Below are 27,947 nucleotides of genomic sequence, written 5' to 3'. Positions count from 1 at the left end.
AAAAATTTGGAAACTTGTTTGAGGTTGTTTGTAACTCAATACAGTGTTAGGGATTTTCCTTATGATAGTTCATTGGCCATTTGGAATTCCACACGTGAAAGACAAGGCCTTTGCAACACTTTAAAAGATGGTGGTTCTACTTGTACTACTGACTCCAACATAAATGATGAATTTAGGTCTCAAAGTCAAAATGAAGATGAAGATTTTATCGATTTTGAATACCCAATTTAGAATGAAGAGGAACCTATTAGTACTAGTTAGACTTCAGTTTCAGGATCTGGATTTAGGAGTCTATATGGGATATAGAAGCATCACATTTGAGACTGAGTCAATGAAGTGAATTGTGATTTAGTAATGTAGTATTTAGTTCTAAGGAATTTATAGGTATACAATATACTCTACTTCAGTTCTTCCATGTTTATTATTCAGTTATATTGCAATTACAATTTACAAAAAGTGTGCTCAAGATTTTTGTTACTCTATTCTTGACAATGGACATAATGTTATTTTTGTACCTTTCTCTTGATTTGAGTTCAATATTTTTGTTAGTTGTTACTCTATTCATATTGTTGACACAATGTTATTTTTGTATATTTCTCTTGATTTAGTTGTTTGCTACTAAAAAAAGAGATAATAGAGACATGCGCAAAGCCCATAACATCATAGAGAACTATTGACTACAAAACATAATGGAAAACTGAAATACATAGAGCTGGAACAATATCTGCTCTTAAAGAAAATTATACTTCATCTGAAAAATAACAATAGATCGGACCATTTCTAAGCCTTGGGAACTCATATTTATATCACTTGAGTTGCAACAAGCTTCAAGCTTACAAAGGTTATCATCATGATTCATTACAAAAGACAAAAGATAACAAAAATTAAGACAATCATTACAATTTTTTGAAACCTTTTGTGACATATTTTTACAGAAAAAGGGGAAACAATTACAAAATGCGACAAGCGGCAAGTGATCATTAAGCCTGTCTTCTAGTTCTAACTGCAGCATTACCCATAGTGGATGTACTACAAAGGTAAGGTAATCTATTATGATGAACAACTTCTCTTTGATATTATTCTACAACACTTGTCCTCCAATTGATCCCTCAGGGCCACCATCTTTTGTGCTAATCATCTTCTACTGAAGGGATTGCTTTGATATCTACTATAACCTCCTAGATGGCAATATCTGTATCCACAATAGGCCACACTGTATTTCTAAATTCCTCTAATTCACTAATTTTTTAGTTCATTTTGCATCTGTGATGGCTTTACCCTCTCCAGTAATTTTGTTCATATCTGCTTCAATTTTGTATGTCATATCAATCATATCATATACAACTTTTTCACTTGATTCACCTCTTGAAAATGCTATAAATCTTGGATGGTATAATATTAGATCAAAAGATTTAGACCACTCTTGCCAAGATTTGACATACCCTTCATTGTTCAAAATTGTTGGAATGAAATATGGGGTACCCCCTACTATGCTTTTCAATTTTCCCCTTATTGCTTCGATCTTACCAATGAAGAATGAATTCAATTCTTTAACTTGATGTATCATTTTCCTTATAGGAGTAATGATCTCCTTAGGTAGTTCCTTTTTTTGTGTGAGTAAAAGAACTAACCTATCAAAGAATTGAATGTATGGTCCCCACTGGGCAAACAATGGAGATAATAGTGATAAAGCCTTAGAGCATTGGTATTCATTACTTTGCAAAGTAATGTACATACTATGTACATTTATAGAGGCTCTCTTTAAAGTAGTGATTCTATGAATCAAAATCTATTTCACTATCCTAATCTTTGCATCATTGCTAATCTCAAACTCATCCACATCCATATGTGTTACTAGATGTGGTTCTTCTGCTATCTGGTCAGTTTGAATATTCTAGTCTTGTACCTCCCTTACTCTTAGTGACCTTTCTTCTCTTTTCAAATCTTCATTCTCCTTTTTTGATTCCTCCAAAGCATGTTGCAGAACATATGTTCTTCTCATTTCCTCTCCACACTTCTTCCTGGAGTCAAGGTACTTTTCATATCTCTACACTAGTTGTTCTTGAAGAATATCAATCTTGTTCTTGCCTAGCATAGCAGTAGTGTTTTGGAGGTTGTAAATTTGATCTGAAGAAGTTGAATGTACATTCTAGAAAATTTTATTACCTGCCAGTGTGTCTTTAATTTCCATTAAGGTAGGCTTCTCTGATTCTAGAGCTACACTCCAAATAGCCATTGTCTTAGTATCTATATTAAATCTTGCCCCTTGAAATTCACCAAATGGATTAATCTCCACATAAGAGATTGATTTTTTGTGTCTCATCATTTGATCAAGCAAGAATGATGAACTAATATCCCATCTTGGGAAAACTATCAGACCACTCCTTTGTACCAATTCCCTAGCCTCCTCTACAGTAAGGCTCTCACTGTTAGGATCATAGGCTTGGAGCTTCTGCACCATGTCAGTCACTTTTTCATCTGTGTCTCCAGATTTTACATGCAAATAAAGTTCATTCTATTTAAGTTTATATAGAAAACTTTTGAATTCTTCACTCTTGATAAACTCATCATCCTTCATGAATTCTTGAGCCTATATAATTCTGTCATCTAGCATCATGGACTGCACTTCTAAACTATTGGGTCTCCTCTCCTCTTCAATAGCTTGATCAATTAAGAAATTTGTTTCTGGCATCATCAAAATGCCTAGTTCCTTTTGGAAGCACTTGTAAGGCTTTCTCTCTAGCCTTTTTCAGAACCTCAATCAATTTTTGTTTCTTCTTGCCCCCTTTATCCTAGTCTAAAGGGCTAGGCTGATCTTCTTCGTCACTAATTTACAATACAACATCTACCTATGGAGAAAAAGGGTTTACCCTATCTCTAGCATTTTGAGGAACTTGAGCCATAATTTTATCAAACTCCTCAATACACTTATCAAATTGTTTAAAATAGGGTAAATCAGAATAGAAGCCCTAGAAATTAGGATCTACTTTCTTCATTTCTTCTTCTACTGAGAGAATTTCTCTCCACTTATGCATCCTATCAGCATAGAAATCTTCATACAATGCATCCCTAATGACATCCTCTTCCCAAATTTTCCTTCCAACGATGACATTATAACTCCTCATTTGTTACAGAGCACTTGTAACAATGTTATATGGGTCATAAACCCTAGTGGGGCTAATGGGGAAATTTAACTCTCTTACGAAGGCATCAACTTCCTCAATGGCCTCTTTACCAATTTCAAAATCCCCTACTTTGAAATTTCTACACACAAAAGACCCCTTTTTAATGATTGGCCCTAGATATTCTCTATTCATGGATAACAACTGCTAGAAAATTTCCACTACATCCACTCTCACTGGTACATATTTTGGCAAGAAATGAGGGGGTTGGGAACAACCAAAATTTTTAAGATTTCACTGAACAGTTTGCTAACAAAAAAGCACTACCCCAATCATGATCAATTGGTCCCTCATCATCAAAACACATAGTTGGTCTAACAATCTTTCTGATTAACCTAGGTAATCTTTCCAATTTTGAACCTAACATCCTATGAATAGTTGCAACAAAATCATTATAAAAAGAGATGAAAATAGAAAAAGAGTAGAACCTCTACCATAATCTTGTCCATCTTTGAATAGGCAATGCCTCTCTGAATTCGTCCAAAGCTTCAATGAAACTAGAATCCACATGGCCCACCTTGTAGAAGAGGGTGAGATGCATACGCAATGAGTAATGTAGAAATTTGAAATTACCAAGATCACCTTGTTGAGCTGTCACCATCTGCTGATGAATACTATCAGCAATGAATGTTCCAAAATCATACCCCACATTAGTATGTGGGTCCTGAATGTCTAGAGCTATCACATACAATGCTAGGGAGGCATCCATAGATCCATTAACTCCCAATAGTTTGTTCAATCTAAAAATTGTTTTCTAAAAGTATGCATACAAATATGAGAAGGGTATAAAATCAGTAACCATTTTTGAGAATTCTCATTTCATCTTGTTTTGATTTTCCCTCAGGATATGTCACAAAATTGCATGTGTTGTATAGAATTCTCTCTATTTCTCAAATTCTGCTTTTAATTTTTCTAGGTTAATAGGAACTAACATGGGACCCTGCAAATCAAATTCTTCAAAAAAAGCATCCTTGCTTAATGTACAGAGAATGCTCATATCCTTTCTATGAAAGGACCGAGTGATTGGATTATATGCATTTACCAGTGCCTTGATAAGGTCAACATCCACGTATACCTCCAGCATTATCAACTTTCCCAGGTTCCTCGTCCATGGATTTGAGACGGGAACCTTCTGCACCCTATTCTTGTAAAAGAACCAGAACAATTCAGTTCCATTAGTGTACGGTACTTGAGCATCTCTACAGAAGCTATAAGCATCTCTAAATGTGTGGACATTAGCACTTTGAGAATTGGAAGAATTAGGGAGAATGTTCAACCATTCTTTTGCAAATTTGGCAAACAATGAAACCTTCCTGCCCTCTCCAGTGCCCTTCTTTACTAATGACTCTGCTTTTACCATTCTGATATTACTGCAAATTCTTTTGGATCTATTAGCTCTAGATGTTTGAGAATTAAATTCGCCTTGTAAACCTTTTGCTTTGATAATTGGTACTTGAATAATGATTATTCAATAATCCCTGCATGTTCAGCTTATAGTAGTACTAGTTTTTTGCCACTTGGTGATGACGTTAATGACTTAAAATTTTTAAAAGCTTGCATGTGCATAAATATCGACTTGTATAGTGTAGTAAGTACCTTAGTACCACCTTTATTTCATTTGCCTTAGAATGTCAACTCATCAACTATTGGGAATCAGATAATAGATTTGAAAACATGTTCTTTTTTCATTTCAAGCTTTAAAATCTTATGAGTTGTGAAACCCTTCTTTCTGCACTCTGTTGTAAGTGGTTTAACTTAACCTTAAATTCTTTTCACAAAACTACGAAACCCTTCTTTTTCTTTTCTTGGGCTATCGCAACTGCTAAATCAAATATTGACTTTACCCTCGATATCTAGTGACAAACCTTATATCTCTTCTAATGAAATTCCCCTTCTGTCGTAGCTTCAAAACTTAAACTTTTCACATCGCAGTCTCGCAGTTGTGAAAACCCATTTCCTTCTAACCGATGCGAAGTGGCAAAGACAGCTTCATCTTAACTTTTTGTGGCTTTGTAGGGTGACTATATCTTTCTATTGAAACGTTGGAACATGAAAATCCTTGCCATCATGGTCTCACAGCTACTAGAAGTCTTTTCCCTTTAACCATTGTGAACATCCGATGGTGTGATCTCCCTTTTTCACAACTTTACAACTTAAAAGTTCACCATCATTTAAACCGGCAATGATGCGATCTCTGCCCTTCTCACGATTTCACAACACACATCTTTTCAATTGGAGATGATGCAATCTCTTCCCTCCTCATGGTTGCACAACACACAAACTATTAACTAGCGATGATATTATCTCTGCCCTCCTCACGGTTTTGCAACACAATCACCTGTATCTTTTCAACCAGCAATGATGCGATCTCTACTCTCTTCACGGTTTTGCAACACACAAACTATTAACTTGTGATGATGCAATCTTGTCCCTCCTCATGGTTTCACAACACAATCTCTTGTATCTTTTCAACCAGTGATGATGCGATCTCTGCCCTCCTCGTGGTTTTGCAACACACAAACTATTAACTTGCGATGATGCAATCTCTACCCTCCTTGTGGTTTTGCAACACAATCTCTTGTATCTTTTCAACTAGCAATGATATGATCTTCGCCCTCCTCACGATTTTGCAACACACAAACTATTAACTTGCAATGATGCGATCTTTGCCCTCCTCATGATTTCGCAACACAATCTCCTGTATCTTTTCAACCGGTGATGATGTGAAATCTGCCCTCCTCATGGTTTCGCAACACACAAACTATTAACTTGCGATGATGTGATCTCTACCCTCCTCACAGTTTCACAACACACAAACTATTAACTTTCACTTTGATAGCAACATTGCGATAGACCTGTTAAAGCCTTTATCGTGGTTTCACAACTGCCAACTTCAAACTGATGAAACCCCTTGTGAACCTCCAATTCCATCGACTTTGCATATGTTTTTTTTAACCTTGAATACAATGAAATGATTTGCCCAAAAAATTAAAATTTTACTATGATTATTATTTTTTGTAAGCCAATGTATAATTTTTTATAGTTTTAAAATAACACAATTTGCCCAGATTTTACACATTGTTTGAGAGACCATGAATGATTTGCCAATGGAGATTATTATTTTTTCTTTGTAAACTATTTTTTTGCACAAAAAATAAATTTTTTTGTTGGGTATTTTACACCTTTCGCCAATTTTTTACACATTTTCTAAAGGAGAGGTTTCTTAAAGTATACCCTATATAAATCGACCTAAATACTAAAATTCATTCAACCAATTAGAACATAGAAAATTCATTTTTTTTCTATAAAAAAAATATGTATAAAAAATCAACTTAAATAAATTGTGATTGGTATATTAGAACTCATTTTATAATAATTAATCAAATTATTTTTCCTTATTCTTATAGTTTGTGGAAACAACACGAGTTTTTGAAATAAGAATAACAAGTTATATTTTCATTTTTTTTTTTTAACTATTATTTCTCATTTCTTTTAAAGAAGAGGCTTATCAAAATGGATTTTTTTCATGTAACTTAATTTTGAAATTAAATTGCAACAATTGTGATTGTAACTCTTTTTAATGTTTTAATTGATTATTTATAATTAAATTTATATACAATATTTTTAGTTTTAAGCGGATTATATTATTTTATTCATATTTAATTAATTTCATCTATAAAAAATATTTAATTAGTTCATTCCTTTTAATTTCATTTTAGTTTTTAAATTTATTTGCTAACTAATATAATACAATTTTTAAATTAGTCTAATTCTGAATATTAATAATTAATAATTAATTTTTAAAAAATATTTTTTAACGTGGAAGTGAATGAAGGACTCAAATCATAAATAGCGAGCTACCTTGTTTTTCTCATATTCTTTCTTTCTCTTTTCATTCAATGTTCTATGTAGACTCCTAATTTTGTCATTCAATAGCAAAAAAATTGGACAATTCTTTGCAATAATCAAATTTTAGGCAACTCGAAAAGAAAAATGGATTTATATATTTATGTGGACGAATTGTAATTTTGTTCAAATGAGTTTATATCTTCTATATTTCATGAAGAATATGACTTTCTTGAAATCAAAATTCGTAAAGTTCAACTGCTAGTTATATAAGTTTAAGGAAAAATTAACATGATTTTTGTTTTAAGCCCAATTAACGTTTTTAACCTATCGTATTAATCATAAAAACTTTACATTGATACTAATTTGTATATGAAAAAAATCAATGAAAATCAACATTAAATGTATTAGTTTACACATCTATAGAAACTTTCATTCAATATAGTGTATTGATTATAACTTGAACTGGCATTTTGTTGAGGAGAGATGCGCGTGGCACATATCTGTATGAGGCAGTTGTATTTAATTTTATTTCTTGTCAATATATTTCTGCAAATATGTACATGACAACACTATGCATGTCACTATCAATGCCCACTTATTATGCTATAAATAATCTTAATGTCTAAGAAGTTGGTGGTGTGAGTTTCATTTTTCTTGTTTCAGGTCTGTTGTCCGGTTATAAAATTCTTTCAATTTTATAAACCTTGGTTAATTTTTGAAAATTATCCAATTTTAAGCTTTCAATTGGCCATTTTATCTCTGAATCTTTGTGAGTTTATGAATCTTCATGTCTCCAGCTTGTTCCCAACTACTTGCGGCGCTTGAAATTTTTGAAAACTAACTTCTAAGTTTCAGGTTATTGCAAGTTAATGAAGAGACCCAAAATATGTGTTTTCAAGTTTATCATTAACCACTAACCTCTCAAAAAGGTTAATGATAACTTTCAAATTGCGCATTTTGGAGTAGGTTAATGAACCTCTCCAGAAATGCATATTTCTTAACATTTCAAATAGATTAATGATAATTTTCAAAATGCGCATTTTGGAGTAGGTTAATTAACCTCCCCAAAAACACATTTTCCTTAAACTATTTGAGGTAATCATTAACCTCTCTATTTAGCTAATAGGATCAAGAACTGGACAGCAAGGAAATGGACGAGAATGTTGCCGTTGCAAAGTTATTGGATTTGGATACTTTTGGAGATTCTTTGGCTGTTGGGTCATGGATGGAAGACTGTGGTGATATGAAATTTGCAAAAATGTCACCTGTCTCCTCTGCTTGTACTGAATCAGAAGGCTCGAGAGCATTGATGTCAAAACTAGGAGCAGAAGGTTGCAGCACATGAGGAGCACGCTCTTTAATCAAACCCAGTGATTTCTGGCATTGAAAATGATATTCCCGCTGCAAGGAAAAGACTTTCATGCGAATGGAGGGTTTTCAGGAAGCAAGCACAATGTGGTAAAGAGACAAGAAAAAGATTTATAGAGCTTAGACGCAATGCTTTCCATCAATGGTGAAGTGAAAGGATTAATTTGAAGGCTCACATTGAAGAGAGCATGTGTGCATCATGACAATTTAGGAATATCTCGAGCTTTAGAAAACAAGTAGTTGATGTTAGATAGCGTGTGCTTCATAACACCAATTGTTACTGCCATTTCGTAGTTTCTCATTATCCACTATTTGATAGAAATCTCAAAAACAAGTTTCGCATGGGCTAAAGTGGCATGAAAGTCCGCAGATAGTTGTGAAACTTACAAACTCGGCTTATGAAGGCCACCTAGATGTTATGGAGTTGATGTTAGGTAAATCAAGATTCTTGATGTTCATGGCTCGCTACATGTTTCACAGAATGTCTTAACAAAATGTGTTCTCAGGGATTGGATGAATAATGTAGGCCCAGCGGAATGCACCTATCTCTCACGCATGCCCACCTAATGTCAATGGTAAAGATGCTATACATCGTGTCAGGCTTCTGTCACTCTGGTTTTGCTCAAGATTAATTAGTGTTGTTTGAGAATATATCGAGTTCACATATTTCTGAGAGTCGGCTTTTAAAGCTTTATCAACATCTGTACTCGGGCGAGAGGAGATTGTCATGGCACGCAAGGTGGCAGATTGCCATCAAAACTGCAGAAGCAATATTCAATACGTTGTCAACTCACAATCCTGCCTTGTTGGGATCATCTTCAAAATGCGGCTTTCCTTTCCAAATGCTAAATTTTTAAATGTTTAAATGTTTAAAGATTGACCTAAGGGCACGCATATAGACAACCTGTGGATAAACATTGATATATATATGGAAACTTGCCAACGTTATATGATACCACCATGATCATAGTGCGGGCATGTAACTGGAATAAAGTTGATTAACGTTAACCGCTCCCTTCATAAAGTGCAGAGAAGGATCTTTTTGCAAATAAAAGCAGGCCACCTCATCCAATACTTGCCAACTAAGTGATCCTCAACCTGCGGCTTTCCTTCACAGTGGGAAATGTTTTAAAAATTTTTATTCATATGGGGCCACAACATACACACCAGTTCAAATGCACATTGTTTATAGTGTGATCAATTAAATAATCATGTCGCCAGCCAATCTCATGCCAAGTATTTAAACTAGTGTCACGGTTTGATAGCTGTGGATAAACAATATTACGGCATATATACCAGCTTGCCAACTTTATAAGAAATATTGGCTGTCCAAGATAACTGCACCAAGGCGAATAAACCCGCTGGGTATTAACTAACCTCATGCATTTGGGAATTCTTTGTAAAGGTTGCCTCTGAGTTTATCTCCCAACATTTTATAAGCCATGGCAGCTATGAGAGGTAGAGACCTCTACTACCAGAGCTAAAAAATCTATACACTTTGTGAATCCTATGATTTCCTCTGGTACCCTGTTGAGAAGGAAAATAGACAAGTTTTCATAGACATCAAAATGGAGTTGATGATAAATTGAGAGAGACCCTTTGTAGACATGAAATGAATGATAAATGTGAGAGCCTTTGTATAGTTTGGAGACCTATAGTAAATGATCAGATTGGTGCCATAGCCATAGTGGTGGAAGTTGGCAATCCAGTTCAGTAATAATTTTATTTGAATAAGTGGGGGAAAAGCATGACAAGACAGTAGTTTTGAGATGATGAGAGCCTTGAATCAAAGGGAATTTTAATAGTTCATTGTCAGGTTCATGGACAAGTTATGGAGGATGTAAACAGTACTGAGATCACTCCTAACTTGTTTGACATAATGCCAAAATAAAAGGGTGGTGAAAATGAATAGAACATATAGAATGATAGCAAAGTGTTTGACAAAATGAAATGCCCGTTTCTAACCTATAGCCTTGAAAGCTTCACTAATTACGTCACTCAAATTCAGCTGGCAACAAACAGTGCAGTGCAGGGTTGAAGACATCCACAAATTTGATAAAGAAAGATTGATAATCAATCATGAAGTACAAGTATCAAAGGCTGGATTATGCTCCTATTCTAAGAAGTACACTTCCAAATATTGGTGATACCACTTTAGGAAGTGTCTGCCTTCAAGACTTCTAGTCATCTCTGGTGAATGAAGAAAGGACTCCATTAGCTAGAAAGATATTAGAAAGTGGCTTGGCTCGAGCAGGTGGACACCCCATTTCATCACAGTGCTCAGACTTGGTATTGGAGCATGTGAAAGCTTATCATCTGGATACTAGAAAAGTTATTTCATTGAACAATAAAGTAATTGTCTGTCTAGATTCTGCCTCTATTGCTAGTGTTTTTCAATTGCCTACCTAGATGCAATATGCTAACATCAATCTAAGAACTGCCAAAGAGTATTTTACTGCAAATCAGACTCAATGTCTAAACACCATTGCCAGGTCATGGTTCTTGCAACCAAGAAAAGGGAAATCTCAATTAGGAAAATCCATTCATAGGTTGTTGTTAAAAGAAGATGTGGCAAACATGGTGACCCTACTAAGAAGGATCGTTGGTCTTTGGGACTCACACGAGTTTGAAGGTTGGATGTTTCTTTTTATCAACATGATCTGTGAAGGAAAACAACATATTGATTGGGCTTAAATTATTAGTGATTCGCTACATAGACAACTCATGGGACTTCAAGAAAATGACTACTTTTATATGACTTCATATCTTTTCTATGCTATCGTAAGCACCAAAAATTGGCTAGGACATAACCAGTAGGGCATTTATGATGAGACAACCTTCATTTATAATCATCTTCCTCAAATTCAGTATGATAATAGTCTGCACCATTTCAGAAGAGTGAATGATGCATTCACCATGCTAACTGTAAGAGAAATTCAAGGGAACATTGGACTCAGAATTTCACTAGAAGCAGGGATGAAAGTACAAAAATATGGAAGTGTTTTCATACAATTCTTGAAGTTTACTTATATCAGGTTAGCTACCTATGAGTGGTATCCACTGATGCTACCTAGACTTGTTGATGATAAACTGGCCTTAATCAAAATGTGCAGGAAAATTAGTCAAATCAATAAACTTCACAAGAATAGGAGGATAGATGAAATACATTTTCCTATCGGTATCGGATATTATAATTGTGATACTACATCAGATGCCAAGATAATTGAAAGATCTATTGCCACAATAAATTTTCATCCTTACACGATGCATTTCTCTTATGATAGTAAGGGCTATGTAGTGAATGAATTAAAGTTAAATCCCAATCTTGGTCACTTCCCAGCTCTAGAAGACTTTTGGGAGGACTGTGAAAATGATTTTGAAGTAAGAAAGAGAGATTGGATGCAACTTACAATACAGAAGGTGATAGACTTCAAGTTGGACATTGATGTGACATGTGTCAATGATGATGAGTTTTCTTTGGTTGATCCTTACAATTATGAGAAAATTGAATTTCCAGAGCTCCCTCCTATTGATTGGTCAATTCTTGAGTTAAAAAGCTTGAAGGAGAGGTTTGCCTATGTTCTTAAAAGGACAAGAGATTGGATCAGTAAAGTTAGAGCCGTAAAAGTGACTGGTGAATTTCAAAAAAAAGAAAGGAGAAATAATATAGGGGAATCATCTCGGCTAGTAATAGAGGTGAGTTCTAGTGAGAAGATGCAGCAACTAGATATAGGTGCTCAAGATCAAGATGAAGATCTGAATCAACTGGATAAATTTATAGTCAAAAGAAAAAGGACAAGAATGAAAGGTAGAATGAATCAGGAAGGGAATGAATCTAATGAAAAAGATCAAAGATTCCCCAAATTGTTGAATCACATGTCCCTATTACTTCCCCTCATGATGCAGTGATTCCTCATTTGAGTCTCTCTCCTCCTAATATACCGTTAATAGACATCACACAATTAGATAACTCATTATCTAATTTAGGACACTTAATGGTGATTGCTAAAAATGTAACAAGTGATGTACAAGCTTCAAAAATTACACATTCATGATTCCAGAACAATCTTCAGAAGAGGAAGAAAGTTGTTCAAATGATCCTGCCCCTATTTGATGTGATCTCTAGTATTCTTCTAAAACCTCCTAAGGTGAAAAAGACCAAGGTGATGTCCAGGTTAGCTATTGATGAAACTTCAAGCAACTTGTGTGTGGAATTAGCCAAACCTATAATTGAAAAGAGCGTTGATGAAGCATCTGAATCAGATTTCATTCTAGAAAAGGTTGATCTTGGTCCTTCTAATGCAAAAAGAGAGTTTCAAAATTTTGAAGTGATTGCTGCTCAAATGTTGCAAAGGGAGAAGGAAGAGAAAAAAGCCAAAGAGCAGCTCAAGGAACAAGTTCAGATGCTGGTATCATATATTAATTCAATCAGCAATCCTTCTAGTGCCCAAGCTGTGTTCAGTCCACCAATTTTAGCAGGCCCTAATAGTATTTTAGATCATACTGTTGTTGAAAGAATCGACAAACACAAGTCATATAGTATCATGATCAAAGCTTGGATATACAAGATGATAGAGGATGCTTCAACACTTATAAATGGAATGAAGGAGATATATGGAAAAGCCATCGCACAGATATAGGAAATTTCTAAAGAGCTGGAGAATAGCAAGGAATAGAAATCCACTTGGCAAGAAGTAGCTAATGAATTAAAAAGAATGGCCAAGTTAGATACGAACACCCTACTTCTTGAGAAAATTATTGCTGATCCAACTGAAAACCAAACACATATCTGGAGTAAAAGTGTTGGTTGGAAGGTGATAAACATTAGCAAAGTGATCATTGAGTTCAAAAAGCTAATAGCTTCTTTGGAGCAGCTGAAAACAAAAGACATAGATGAATTAATTTCTACTATCATAGGTGGGGCACCAGTAAGTGACCTTCAGCATATTGATTGTCAGTTTCTCCTTGATTCTTTCAGTGCTCATTTATTCAGAAATAGAGAACCATGTATTAGATGTTGAAACTATGATGAAGCTCACCCTCATTGCAGTCACTTTGGGACATTGTAACATTTCAGCCTGTCAACAAGAGTCAAAAGAAATTCAAGATAGATACTTCACAGCCAAACTCAAGATGGAAAATGTGTTCATTTCGAACTATGAATCAATGATAATCATCCTAGATGCTTACAAGTCTTTTTGGGGTAGATCAATTGTGTTCGGGTAGATAGAGTTAGTAGCTAGTAGAATCAATGATTGTATATGTAAACATCTTTAGGAACTCTAGCTAAAGTTTTGTTTTTGCAAGTTTCCTTGTATAGGTTAATTTTCTTTAGGTTAATTAACCTTACAAAATTACATATTTTGGAGGTGGTTATTAACCATGAAGAGGTAGTTATTAACCTCTATGTCTATATAAGGACACCTTTTGGCCTTGTAAAAGTGACTTTTTGGTTTGAAAAATAAGGGAACACTATGCTGAAATTTTAATTAAGGGATAAATTTTGGAAAGTATGTACACTTTTTATCTTTGAATTGAAGAATCTCTATTGCTTTCTTAGTGCAAGGAAATGAAATGAGATGTTCTTTGTGTGTCTTATTTTAAAATCAAAATTGTTATATGCAATAGTAGACATTCTCATGGTGCTATGCAAGTGTTTATGAATGATAGTGAATGTACTCGGTAATATTGGTTGCTTTCAAGCATAGTTCTTGATCACTGTTGTTATCATTCTTGTTTATCGAAGAAGGTTGTGAGGATGTGTGGTGCATTTGTCCTAAATGACTTTCCCCTGACCTTTAAGTTTTTGATTCTTTATTTGAAAATCCTTTTCAAAATCCATATCATACGAGGGAGTTGCCCCTCTAAATGCAGAGGAAGGCCACATACCAAGGGCCTCTCCAATTGTTGTGAACGATTTTCCACACACTCCATTGGGAAAATTCTATTGTGACAAAATTTTTTACCAACAAGGTCATAATTTTAGTGTATAAAATAAGTGGTCTAATAAATTACGTTTGTTTGAAGTTTGACCTTTCTCCAAACATCTGAAATTAAAGTTAAAACATTAAATTGGAACTTTTAATAAAGTTACCAATTATGGTTCTATAATTATAATTATTTAATTTTGTTCTTTTCATGTGCAATACGTTATTCTAAGTGTTTTATGCATTTCAAATTAAAGCATAGATGAACTTTAATTAAATTCGTATCTAAAATTATAATTTCACACTAAATTAAACATATATTTCTTTTTCTTTTTATGTGAGCCATAATCTTAATCTAATTTAATTGTAGTTGAATGCTAATTTTTATTTAATCTAATTATTTATTTTAATTATGTCTAATTATTATTTGTTTATTATTGTCCATAGAATCTACTATTGTAATTAAATTGATTAAGTAGTTATAAGCATTTTTATAAACCAATTAGAATCAAGTATTTTTTATTTTTCTTCACGCTCCATTGAATAATAAAAAAGTGAGATATTGAAGGACTAAGCGAATAAGCGAAAAGCGCAGGGTTCACAGCGAATAAACAAAAATTGCAGTGAATGAGAAAAAATTGCAGGGATTTTGAATGAGTGAAAATTGCAACAAGATTTATAGACACTTAGGCATTTGATCTGCAAGTTTTTTTCATCCTAGTGCATGGATGGTGATGCATGCCCGGGGGGCATGGTGATCATTTGTGGAGGAGAACGCTCCTCCATCCCGATTTGATTTTCTCTTTCCTTAACTCATTGATCACCTCTACTTTGCTTTTTTTTTTTCTGCACTATGGAGTTGGGCTCTGATGGCTCCCTTATTGCCATTAATCCAAATCCTACTACGTTATCTCCATAGCCTATCAATGTGCCTTTAGGTTCTGGTTCCCTCACTTTTCCTTCTAGTGTTGAAACCCCACCCTTAGCTTCTATACATAGCCCTAGCCCTTCAACCTTGGCCTCAAAAGAAGACTTTTGTAGAGATGGTGGCACCTAGTAATCATGGGGTCTCCATTGATGCAAGATTTGTGCAGGTGGTTAGAGGCAAGAGATCATTCAAGGAAGGTAAAGAATCTCCCAACGTTTTGAATGAATTTTTTGTCTCACCAAATGACACTATGCTTGAGGAAATTGCTTTGGCGAAGTCTTGTCTTTGTGACACTACCATTTTCTTTGCATGTGTTGATATTGAAAAATGTCCTCCTAGAAAATTTTTTGATGATTGGTTTCATAATTTATGGAATTTAAAACTAGGGCTTAAAATTTCCTTCTGTAGATAGGTTCAAAAAGGGCTTTTCATTATTTTCTTTCATAATCATGAGGCTCAGGTCGAAGCCCTAAAATGGCAATACTGGAATGTTGATAAAACCTCCTTTAGGGAATTGGCTTGGTCTCATGATGTAGTATGTGAAGAAGTCCTTACTCTATCTTCACCCAGGTGGATCATTTTAAAAGAAGTTCCACCATTCCTTTGGAAATTCCTTGCTCAATTGCTTTCTCCTTTTGCTACCATTATCAAAATCGATGAAACATCCAGGCTTGTGGTTAATCTTGATGCTAGGGTTTTAGTTTCTCTTAAACCAAGGGTTGATATTCCCCAAAAAATTACCCTAAAAATTCAAGGTGAAACTATTTCCTGCCCGGTTGAACTTCTAGGGTGTCTTAATGCTTGTTTTCTATGTAAAAAAGAAGAGCATATCTAGAAGAACTATCTTATCATTAATAACAAAAATGTTGAACCAAAATAAGGGGACATAGCTAACGGTAACCCTATCAACAAAGAATTAGCTATTATCCCATCTTCTTTGATTCCAACTCAAAATTTTGATAGATCTTTTGGTTCTCATATTAATAACCCCATAACTAATCAACTGAGCAAGACTCAACACCCTGCCATTTCTGACTAGAATAGCAATTTGAGGGATAATGAGGGATTTCAAAAAGTGAAAAATAAGAAACAAAGAAAAAATAATACTCAACAATTGGCCCTTGATCAAATCCATACTACTTCTAAATCTAACCCCTTTGCTTCTCTGGCATCTCCTACACTATTGGTTGAAGATAGACCATCTATGGATGGAAGGATCCTTGGTAAAAATATTTTGGAAGTTTAAAGCTCAAGCAATGGTAAGTCTGGTGATATTACCATGGGTGAGGTCCCTATGGACATGATTAGTGGTAAGGATTTCCCTAACCTGAATGTAGTCCCCCCTTCTAATGATAACACCATCAACCCCCCCATCTCTACCCTTAAAGAGTTGGATGATGATTTTTATATTGAAGTTATTCAGGCTAAGAATGGATCTGATAATGCTAAGTCACAAAACCTAGTTCGATCCAGCATTACTGGGGACCATGGAAATCCTAATTGCATGTTGACTCAAACCGTTGTTGGATCACATGTTATTATGGATTTTGACTTGGTTGGATCCCAGTCTAAACACTCTCAATCTTATAATAGTCAGGATGAGGATTATCCCCTCATGGGATCTAATGCCTCTAAGAAAAAGGGCAGACCCTTAGGTTCTAAAAATAAAAAGAAGAATGGGGAGATCTTGACTCCCCTTACTGGCCCCTTGATGCACTCTTCCTCATGAAGGTCATATCTTGGAATATAAAAGGCCTCAAGTCTTCTGATAGGAAATCTATCATTAGGCGATTTTTATTGGGGCATTAAAATATAGATATTTCTATGATACAAGAGCTCAAAGCTATTAACTTTCTTCTTTATTCTTCTTTGGATTTTATCTGGAGGGATGCTATTAAAATTTGCACTAATCATTCTAAAGGGAAGGGTGGTGCTGCCTTTCTTATTAATCCTTACTAGGGAAGATATAGTAAATCCACTGGAAGCTCCCCTTGTAATCGTGTGGCTTGGGTCATGATTGAATTCAATGACACATCTTTTGGAGTTTTCTCCATATACGGTCCCAATGAGACTAAAGATAGGATCATTCTTTGGGATTGGCCTCATAATCTAGCCAACATACCCTAGATTCTAGCCAGAGAGTTTAACATGGTTGAGAATCAAGATGATAAGTCTAGTGGTCTTCCTTTTGCTTGGAAACATCAAGAGAAGTTCTATTGGGATTGTTGTAAACATAAACTTAATCTATTTGATCCTATGGAAGGGCGTAGAAGGGATACTACCAGCCAATGGTTCACATGGTGTAACTTTCAGTAGGGGTCTAGAAGGATTTACTCCAGGCTTGATAGATTTTATGTTGATTCTGACTTTTTTTCATTTTCTCCTAATCAATAGCAATCCCCTATTTTTCCTTCTTCCTCTACTCTCTTTGATCATCTTCCTATAGTTGCACTCATCAACATAAGGAATGCTCTGGCTCCTAGTGCTCATCATAGTTATAAGTTTATTCTTAACACATCCTTGCTTAATGATTAGGATATTGATATTGCGGTTAAGATGGTTCGATTATTCGATCTTATTAACCATTTCCCTTCTCAAGTTGATAGATGGAATAGAAATGTCTCCTCATGGAGGAAAATATTTCAAACCTTAGGTCAAATAAAGGCTAAAAACTACAAAAGAGTGGAAAATGAATTGAAAGATCACCTTCAATTTGCTAAATTATATGCCCAAGCTAATCCCTCCTCTTTATCTCATCTTGAATGTGTCTCTGCTGCCAGAGATTCTCGAAGGAGGCATCAACATATTAAAACCATTGTAGCCTCTGGTAGAAGCCATCAAAAATGATTGAAATATGGGGATAAAGGCTCCAAATTATTTCATAATTACCTTAAGCAAAAACAGAGTAAAGAGAAAATTGATAGAATTGTTATTGATAATCAAGAGCTTACTGATATCAATGACATTGCTGCTGCCTTCGAGGAATTTTACAAAGCTCTTTTCAATTTTGAAGATAGTAGTAATGCCAAATATCTTAGGAATAAATGCAAGGAGCTCATTCCTAAAAAAAAATTTGAGGGTGATGTCTCCATCCTTAGGGCTAGGATATCTATTTAGGAGATCTCTGATGCTATATCTTCTCTTAAGAAGGATAAAGCACCCGGGTCGGATGGCCTTCCTGCTGAATTTTACAAATCTAACATTGATTGGATTACTAAGGATCTATTTGATTTATATTCGAAAGCTTATGATCGTGGTGCTCTGGGTAATTCTATCAATATGGGAATTATTAAGCTCATCCCTAAAGATGGAGACAAATCTCTCATCAAGAATTGGCAGCCAATTACCTTTCTCAATGTTTCATACAAAATTCTAGACAAAGCCTTGGCCTCTTGGCTTGTTAATTTATTCTACCCAACTTCATTTGTTCCACCCAGACTAGTTTCATCAAGGGACAATATATTTTAGAAAACCTTGTCACTAGTTGGGAGTCAATGGACTGGGCTAAGTTCTTGACTTAGAATTTTGCTATGTTTCTTAAATTAGATTTTGAGAAAGCTTATGACTGGATCAAATGGGATTTCATCCTTTCTATCCTTTAGGCCTTTCGATTCTTTGATGAATTTGTGAGATATATTCAAGTGTTGCTTAAGGATTCTTCTGCTAGAATTGAAATCAATGGATTTTTATGTAATCCTGTACCCTTGTCCCGATCCAATCAACAAGGATGTCCTCTTGCTCCTACTCTTTTTGTTATTGCTTTTGATGCCTTGTACGATATCCTTAGAGATGATACTATCTCTCCCAAAGTTAATGGGATTTACTTTCCTAACAATTCTGAGCTTCTTAATATCCAATTTGCTGATGATACCTCGATCTTCCTTGAATTATCTTGTCTTAATATTCAACATCTTAATCTGAAACTTGAGTTGTTTGAAACCATCTCTGGTGCTCATATATTTAAGTCCAAATCTATCATGCTTGGATGGAAAGAGGAACCTCCAGATTGGTTTCTCCAATTTGGTTACTCATGGGGTGGACCTCATGAGATTGTTAGATATTTGGGGGTTCCTTTTTCCATCTCCCCTTCACTCAAAGACATGTAGATTTGGGTTAAGGATAAAATTATTAAGAAACTCTACAAGTGGGATAATAGGGTGCTTTCACTTGTTGGTAGAGTGTAGGTGTACCAAAAAATCTTGTCTTCCTATAGTATATAATATTCTTCTGTCTGGATGTTTAGTAATTACTAACTGTTTGAAATTTAGAAGGCTATCAGGAGATTCCTATGGTCTGATGGTAAAGGTAATAGGAAGAAACATGTTGTTAGATGGAGTTGGTGTCACATTGATAAGAAGTCAGGTGGGTTAGACCTTAAAGACCTTAGGATTCAAGGGGTCTCTCTTGCTGCTAAGTGGATTTTTTAGGCTCTTGATGGTCATGAGCCTTGGAAAATTCTTCTTAGAAACAATATTCAATGCAAATTTCCTAAGCAAGCCAAGTATCTAAAGAACCTTCCCTTTGTTGATCTTGTTGCTGGGACATTCCCTATCTCTATTCAAGGCTCCATGGTTTGTAAGTCTATTTGGAAGGCTTGGGAGTTGGTAAGGGGCTTTATCTATAATTCTAACTTCGATAGCAATAATTCTATCCATGGTGGAATTTGCAACATAATGGCAAGCCTCTTGCCTTAACTCAATGGTGTTCTGTAAAACATTGGAACAACCATGGTATAAAGAGCTTTATTGATGTTTTGGAGAATGACAACCTTGCAAGTTGGCAGGATATTAGGCTTAAGTTTAACCTTCCTAACTCTCATAAACGTACCTATAATATGATAGTTAATGCCTGTCACCCCCTCAATCTTCCCCATAGATGTGATGTGGATTCCCATAGATTCTTATATTTTCATTGGGATGATGGATCCCTCTTACATAAAATCAAAGCCAAAGATATATATAAGATGCTTAATAAAGATCACTCTATCTTATCACACCTGAATACCACCTGGTATATGAATTTGGACTCTCTTGAATGACACAAAATCCTTCACAAATTTTGGAAGTCTCATATTCCTCCAAAAATCTTACATTTTAAATGGAAGCTTCTTCTTGATAGACTTCCCATTAAAAATCAGGTTGGTGATACTGACTCTTATTCTATTTGTAGGGTTCCTAAAAATTTAAGACATCTTCTTTACTTGTCATTTCGCTAGGATTATATGGATTTTTGTTGGAATACCTATAACTGATCATGTCTCTATCCTAGATACTATTCTTGGAAACATATCTGGTCTCAAGAAGGATGCTAACATTTTTTGGAATATTCTCTCTTCTCATATTCTTTGGCTTATTTGGAAAAGTATAAATGAGGACAAATTCCAAGATGTTGGTAGATCCCTTACTTTGTTTCAATTGAAACTCATATGATTTAAGATTATCTTGCAAGTGTGCTGCATTATGAAACTTGAAAAGGACAAGATGGAAAGATTTTTTCATGATGGGAACGCTACTATGTTCATCTACGAAATGAAGCATGGGCTGGAATGGGCTAGCATTATTGATGACCAGGCTACTTTTGAAGAAGCCCTTAAGCAGCTGATTAAGGAGATGCAGGGTACTAGAGGCCCTTTTTTTGATAGAATTGAGTTCTTTGCTCATATTCTTGAGTGGAAGAAAGTTGTTTGGATGGAAGGAGAGCTGGGATGGACTACGTGGATTGATGATTGTGATGATATTCTGGATTAGCTTATCTTATTTCTCTTTTTGTAATCTCGCTGAAACTGTTACATATTGTGCTAGTTGACTGATCATGGATTACTAGTTGAACTAAGACGTTGAGATTCACCTCCCCTCTTTTGATATTGTACCTATCTTTTTGATCTATCCATTATTCAATTTTTAAAAATAAAAATAAAAAAGTAATTTTAAAATCTATTAAATTCATTATATTCATACAAAAATAACATTTGTTTTTTACTTTATTAATTATGCATAAATATAGATATTAACTAAAATTATCTTTTTATATTTATATTTTATTTAAAAATAAAAAAGTATATGATTAAGTATTTTCCCTTATAAAAACTATTATTTTGTTTTATTTCTACACTATGCTTTTATAGTCAATTTTTTTAGTATTAAATATTATAACTATAATTAATTATTGTATCACTTGTTTCTAAATCAACTCAAAATAAATTAAAACTTTACCGTGATTAATTATTATTAATATTTTGTTACCTATTAATTCTTAATCAAAAAATCATAATACTTAAATTATTCAAAATTCATTGAAATATATATTTATATTAAATTTTTAGAGTCAAAATTTGAATAATTTTAAATATAGTAAATTTATTCAATGTAAATAATTTTTTACTTTCCTTTCTTATATTTTTTATTAAATTGAAAATAACAAAAGGATTTTTATATTGAAAAGTAGCTGAAAGTGCACATTCTCATCCTATGCCCTTTCTTAGTAACAAAAAACCATCGTATGTTGGCTAACAAATTGGAAATTAAAAATATACATATTCATTATAATGTTGATAGCTATCAACTAAGTGAGTCCAACTATGTAAAATATCATAAGCCTATTGAAGAAGAGCACCAAACAAAACACAATAAAACTATAAACAAGAGAGTTTACTCTATTTTTCTTCTCCTTATCTGGTTTCTCTAGTATCAAATGGAGCCAATCAGCTTCCAAGAACCACTATATCGAGGCTATGGTGTCAGCACTAGGAGAGACAACAAGTCCATCCTTCTAAGCATGCATGAGTTGAAGAGTGGTCGCAGTTGAGTGCATCACCTTGACTGTGAACTTGGTCACCTCATCAAACCTCATATTGAAATTATCATGTCATTTCATGAGATTATTCATAGTCTCCTCTAGTGCATCCCTATCCTTAGAACACCCTTGAATACCAACTCTTACTGAAACCTTCAAGTTACTCCCATCTTCTTTAATCTTGTTTTTGTCTTACTCACTTTGACAACTAGGGGAGATAATCGCATATATGTCTCCATGGGCTACCCTCATATTGGTCACTTGAATAGTGTGGGTTTCAACTTTGAGAGTGTTAGTAACATGGGACGATATAGGGATTAGTAAGATATCCATGGGGCTACAATCACCCCCTATCTGAGCACCTTCACTCGTAGTGTCATCTTCAATATATTCTACATGGTTTGCCTTCCTTTTGTGCCTTTTGTTGGATTTTTAACTTTTTCCACTACTTGTAGAATCCAAACTCATTCTACACTCTTGCTTCTCCTTAGGGTTGACCTATTTCAAATTCATTTTAGGCCTTAGGGATCTTCAGCTATCAACTTTAACCTCTTTATTTGAGTTGATAAAAATAATATATTTCTTTATTTCAACTTATTGGAGAATGTAGGAGTGACAAGATTAGGACATTTGGTATCAACAGTTGAGTCAACTGACTAGAAATGGAAAATAACAAGTTGGGTTGGAGGACCTATTGCATATTGTGCCTTGCCAAATATTTGAATTTTAAATATTTTCCTAGCAATGGTCACTTCCTAGTTTAATATTATTTTAAACATCCCTAGGAATATTGAAAAAATCAAATGATTGAACCTTATAATATTTCTTCCATGTGCTTTTAGTGGTTTCATGGGCCCGCAAGTCACCATCATCAGATCAAGATCGATCAACGGTTAGTGCTATATCACTATTGAAATTTGCATGCTATTTTTCCATAGCTACATAGCACCCCTTCGCCATGTATCAGGTGGGTCCTACTTTCAAGCTGAGTCAGATGTCAAGTGCTTGCCAAGTGTTTCGTGGATGTAGAGGTTCTATAGAAGATGATGCAATAAGATGGTGAGTCTTCGCGATCGTCAGATCAGCCCGGACCAACGGTGGGCGCTATCTCACTTTGGGAAAGTGCTCGGAGGATATCCATAGCGACATAGCGCCTCGATGACATGTGTCCTAGTGGGTTCAGTGGAGGTGGTAAATGGTTAGTCACACTGATAGTTAATGCGACCATCATAGTTGGAGATTGAGTTATTGGCATGGTTAGTAACAAAGGTGGTGGTCAACTTGGAAAGAACTTACGAGGTGGTGGAAAGGAGAGAAGTTATTGGCCCACGTGGCTCATCTTGCTTGAAGAGTTTAGTTGACTTGTTGACCCACCTGATTCAAGGACTCAAGAATGAAAAGAGTCAGGAGTTTCTATGTGAATCTAATATTATGATCAATCCCAACCTACCTAGAATGAATGCGAGACAAGGAAGAGCACTCCACCACCCCCTAGTTGATCCACCTACCTAATTAGGACAATTAGTGGCATTGTTTCTATCTTTTCAAGGCTCTATTTTACTTAAAAATCAGATTTCATGGTACCAAAATGCTATATTCAGATCAAATTTTCTTTTGGATCCCCATGATTATTCTCTGAAGGTCTTCAATGTAGTAGTTGCAAAGTAATTGCAAGAAGAGGACATCTCAATTATTCCTAAACTATAAAGGAAATTTTGGTGATTTTTGTAAAGGTCGGACCTTCTCTATTTTCTTTGTTACTGCTCTACAAATTCCTAGTGTAAATTCCCCTATGCCTCTAAATCACACGATTTTCTATCTTATCTCCTGTAGCCATTGGAATGAAAGTGCAAGAACTTCTTTGCCTCTTACTGGTGTTTTGTAGAGATCTACGATCTACATGACTGTATCCCCTTGGCCTATATATGATAATATAAGTGAATCTCTACCTCCTTGTGTCTTTCATCTTGGTTCTCTGATCTGCATGTTATTATTAGATTAAAGCAAGTCTAAAGGTGTATATCCTTAGTTTCATTCTGGTTCAATAGTGCATATATGGGCAGGGTTTGGTTTGAACACTCTATTTTGGTGCATCACCTCTTTAGATTAGATTAGGTAGATTTTCTTTCATGCTCTCATTCTTCCTTTTTCTCTCCAAGAGTAGTTAGGTGCATCCTAATAGTAAGAGGAAGCCGGCTTTCTCCAAAGACTCAACCTCACAGCTCAAGTCCCACAGCTTGAAGGTTATTTCCATGTTTCACTAAGTTGTCCTGATGCATAGGCTTTGGAGAAGGGTGAAAACCTAAGTGACAACAATTTTTGGCACACTTGATGGGACAAATTTTTAGAAAATTTCAAGCCTACTGGTATCAAAATGGAAGATTTCAAGATCAATACTAAGGAGATAGTAGTAGCTTTAGTGTTTAAGCCTTCAAGAGGCTCATTCTTCAAAGTACTTGGTGACTCTGAGCTTCAAATACATATCTAGTTCCAAACCAAAGTTGTAGTGATTCATGCCCAAAGCTGAAACAAGGGCATCTTCTAGAGGTAAGTTTCAATAACAAGAGCTTTCATTTTCAAACCCTAGAAGAAGGAGGACTAGAATATCTTTGTCACTAGTTAGGAGTGCAATAGTAACCAATATAGCTACAAGATCTATCTCTACTCCTCTTGTTGTTAGATCTCATCCTAGACTGCCATCAATACATATCAATAGATCACTTATCTATATGGCATTGCCTAGAGCTCATACTTTTGCCACCTTTAATGGTGGGAGCCCTCTCTTATTAGCCCAAAGGCATGACATACTAGTAGCTGCCCTCAAAATTATACCAAAGTTTACTGGTGAAACTCCTATCTCTCCCTCAGATCATATTCAAGAGGTTGAAAATGTCTATAATATTCCTGGTGTTATAGAGGATGATGTTGCAATTAAGCTCTTAGCCTCATCCTTGAAAGGAAAAGCATTACAATGGTATAGAGGTTTGGCTCATACTTCTATAATAGATTGGGATGGATTAGGAGCAAGATTGTGCAAACATTTTGAGGATAAAAAAAAATATTTGTCACTTTTAGAGTAGTTGACTAGCATAAAAAGAGCCCCCCATGAATGTATGACTGATTTTAATTATATATTTCAAAAGACATGGGATAGAATACCTACTTCAGTGAAGCCTACCCTTGGTAATGCCTTCTTGTTTTACCTTAGAGCTTTTAACAGTGATATTGCCACTACAATCCAAACTATGGGAGGAGATACCTTGCCTAATGCTTATGATATAGCAATAAGGACATAAAATATATTGATACAAGGAGGTAAACTAGCTCCAAGGCCTCCTATGCCTTTCTTCCCTGATGTTCCAAATCATCAACCAGCAATGGCTCCTCTTCCCACAACTTCTACATCACAATCCCTTACCCCAGTCCCTCAAACTTCCACATCCTCAAATGGGATAGATGAAATCAAAGAGATGATACAATCTCTGATGCAGAACATGGATAAAAGAGAAAAGAACCTAGAGAAAAGATTTCAAGATCATGGGAAGAAGCTAGAGGATAACTCCTCTATGATGCATAAAGTAAGTAACAAAGTGGTGACTTTAGAAAGACATCAAGCTCAATGTATTAAGCCCCATCAATTGCAATATCAAACTCAAAACAGTGGTAGGCCTCCAAATCCTAATCATTAGAACAATTCTTTTGATCAGAGTAGGCAGGGTGGCCATGCTTCAACCTCAAATGTAGACCAAAGTATGGCCTTAGTCCCTCAAAACAATATGGCTCAAGATCAAGATTTTTGTCCCTCCTGTAACTACTCCTATGCCTATTGTATGTAATTTGATGGATCAAGGAATAAGAATGGATCAGGGGCTAGTGTGATGTTGATTTCTCTTGCACAAATAAGTAACTAATTCTCCTTTAGGCTCCAATTTAGTTGCACTAATAATGTAGCCAAGTGTGAATCTTTGATTCAAGGTCTCCTACTTGCTCAAAAAAAAAGAATACAAACCTTAAGGGTGTATGGAGACAATGAGTTGGTGGTTAATCAAGTGAGAAATCATAATACCACCAAGAATGGTTTTCTCAAGTCTTATAAAAATAGGGTATGGGATTCGCTTGAAGTTTCCAATGCATTTAATATTCAAAGCATCCCTAGAAAGGAAAACAGACATGCTACAATAGGTGCATCTTATGATGTGCTAGGGAATCTTGAGGAGGAGAAGAAGAAACAAATCAGAGTGGTAGTAAGACCTACCAGCCCTAATAACAACATCCATTGGAAAGTGTTTGAATTTGATGAGAAAATGTTGAGCTTCTTGCAGAATGAGGCAGAATTTTTAGAGAGAAATAAATTCAAGACTATAGGATCAGTATGGTAACCAAATCATTCATCTCAATTCTAAAAAGCTGCCTAAAGGTCTCATTACCTTAGAGAGCATTTTGAATCCTAATGAGCAAGAAAGAGGTAGAGACATGAACCTAGCTGCTGGTGAAGATAATCATATTCCAGTCATGGTTGCTAATGGAAAATCTTTGAACATGGGTAAGGTATGTTATGAAATTGAGAAGGAGAGTTTTATTCATCTATGTCAAGAATTTAATGATATTTTTTCTTGGACATATGATGATTTAAAGGGTTTTGACCCAAGGTTATTTCAACATACCATAGATTTAATTAATGATGTAAAACTAGTAAGACAAAAATAGAGGCTTGTGAATCCTAAAATTGAACCCTTAATGAGAAAGGAGCTATATCCAAATTGATTGAGGCCCACATAATTTTCTCCATCAACCACTCATCATGGGTAGCAAACCTTGTCCCTGTTAGGAAGAAGAACAAAGAAATTAGATTGTGTGTGGACTTTAGGGACCTTAACCAAGATTCCCTTAAAGATCACCATCCTCTCCCTTCTATGGAGTAGATTTTGTCCAAGGTTAGTGGTTCAAAGAGATTTTCATTTCTTGATGAATTTTTTGGCTACAATCAAGTGCTAGTTAAAGAGCTTGATAGGTACAAGACTATATTTACCACTAAATGGGGTACCTATGCTTACTGTAAGATTCCATTTGGGCTAACCAATGTAGGTGCTACATTTTAGAAGCCAATGAACATGGCTTTCAAAAGATTGATTGACAAGTTTGTCTAAGTGACCTTGATGACATCACTATGTATTCAAATGATGTAGAAAATCATTTTGATCATCTAAGATAGGTATTCTTAAGATGTAGAGAGTTTGGAGTTTCCCTTAACCCTAGCAAGTGTGTCTTTACTACCAACCAAGGAAAATTATTAGGACATATTGTATCTAAGGATGGCTTAACCATTGATCCAGAGAGAAAAAAAGAAATATTTTCCCTCCCTCTTCCTAAACACAAGAAAGGCTACAAAGTTTCTTAGGTAGGATAAATTTTGTGAGAAGATTTATCCCTAATCTTGCTACCATGGTGAAACCTCTTATAGCTATGCTCAAGACGGGTATGGTCTTTGCATGGACCAAGGAAGGGAAGGAAAGTTTTGAAGAGATCAAGATAGCCATAGCCTCAGCCCCTTCTCTCATGAATCTAAATTTTGAAAAAGATTTCATCCTTTATACCCTAGGCGATGAGTCAACCATTTATGTTGTGCTGACTCAAAGAAATGATGAAGGTGATGAACAGCCCATAGTCTTCTTTAGTGAAGGGCTTAAGAAATATGAAGATAAATACAATTATGTAGAGAAGCAAACCCTTGTAGTCATCAGAGCTTTAAAGAAATTTAGACACCTTCTGTCTCATAATAAGATCCATTTGTTAGTACCCCGTGCCAGTGTGAAGGATTTCCTTTTGAGCAAAGATATTAGTGAGAAAATGGCTGGCTAGATTACTAAAATGATGTAATATGATATTGACATTCAAATTACC

Source organism: Cupressus sempervirens, chromosome 1 (assembly GCF_028749045.1).
Source record: "Cupressus sempervirens isolate cs-2001-9-10 chromosome 1, ASM2874904v1, whole genome shotgun sequence".
Classification (NCBI taxonomy): domain Eukaryota; kingdom Viridiplantae; phylum Streptophyta; class Pinopsida; order Cupressales; family Cupressaceae; genus Cupressus; species Cupressus sempervirens.
Note: the sequence above shows the minus strand (reverse complement) of the source record.